The sequence below is a fragment of the Pseudochaenichthys georgianus genome, chromosome 6, assembly GCF_902827115.2.
Source record: "Pseudochaenichthys georgianus chromosome 6, fPseGeo1.2, whole genome shotgun sequence".
In the NCBI taxonomy this organism is placed as follows: Eukaryota; Metazoa; Chordata; class Actinopteri; order Perciformes; family Channichthyidae; genus Pseudochaenichthys; species Pseudochaenichthys georgianus.
The window spans coordinates 11,321,496-11,322,918 of NC_047508.1; positions in this window are offsets into that span (position 1 = coordinate 11,321,496).

Consider the following 1,423-nt stretch of genomic DNA (forward strand, 5'->3'; position numbering starts at 1 on the left):
AAACCTTTAAAAACAGGCACTTAAATCAATGGTCTTGAAACTTAAAACCCCCAAATCTCCCCCCCCTCACATCTTGTCTCCAACCTCCCATCCCCTCCTCTGCTTCCCCACCGTGCCAACACTGTTCCTCCTGTTTTCCCACCTCTGTCTGCACCTTCATCATTGTTTAATTCCTCCTCCACTTCCTCACTTCTCCAGTCATTGCCGCGCCATTTAGGTAGAAACCAGATAACCAGTAGAAAACACTTCACACCCTACATTAGAAACACAATGAAATGATCTCTGCTTCTCCATCTTTTGTTCTGCATAGTCCAGCTTTCCTCCTAACTTCCATATATAGTTCTGTCTCCTTTTACCTACTCATCTTCTCCTTCACCCCCCCCCCCACCAGCCCTCCCCTCCTCCCCTTTCTCTTCTCCCCACTGGATATCAATCAGAATCTATCACTCCAAATATTCCTGCTGCCATTGTGTCAGAATTCACAGGAACTTCATCAAACGGAGGAACTGTTTCATTGTTATATCCAACCCTCGCTGCATGTGTGACAGTGTGTGTGTGTGTGTGTGTGTGTGTGTGTGTGTGTCTGTCTGTCCGTGCGTGGCAGAATTAATGGAATGCACCTACAATTCTTCAGCAGCCAGCGTCACATGAAAGTTTGCTCAAACACACCACCCACCCACACACACCCACACACACACACACACACACACACACACACACACACACACACACACACACACACACACACACACACACACACACACACACACACACAACACCACACACGCACGCACGCACACACACACACACACACACACACACACACACACACACACACACACACACACACACACGCACGCACGCACGCACGCACGCACACACACACACACACACACACACACACACACACACACACACACACACACACACACACACACACACACACACACACACACACACACACACACACACACACAAAGATGACAACCAGCACCTTGCCTCCCATCAGCGCCATCACACACACATGCATACACACATTAGGGTGTTAATTGTTGTGATAACACCTTCCGATAACAAGGCTCTAATTATCAACATGTTTGGCTGTTGGAGTGTGTATCTGGCACTTGTGTATGGATCATGGGGTGAGCATGTTTGTGTGTGTGCCAGTGTGAGGTGTGGCACCAGGGGAAGAAGGTTTGATGATTTTGAAATATGCTGCTGTGTGTGTGTGTGTGTGTGTGTGTGTGTGTGTGTGTGTGTGTGTGTGTGTGTGTGTGTGTGTGTGTGTGTGTGTGTGTGTGTGTACACTCTCATGTATGGGGTGATGATGTCTCAGTCTCAATCTACATTTGCATATGACAAGGGATCTTTGTCCTTTGGTTAATTAAGAATGTTCTGTTCGAAAAATTATACCATTGCAATA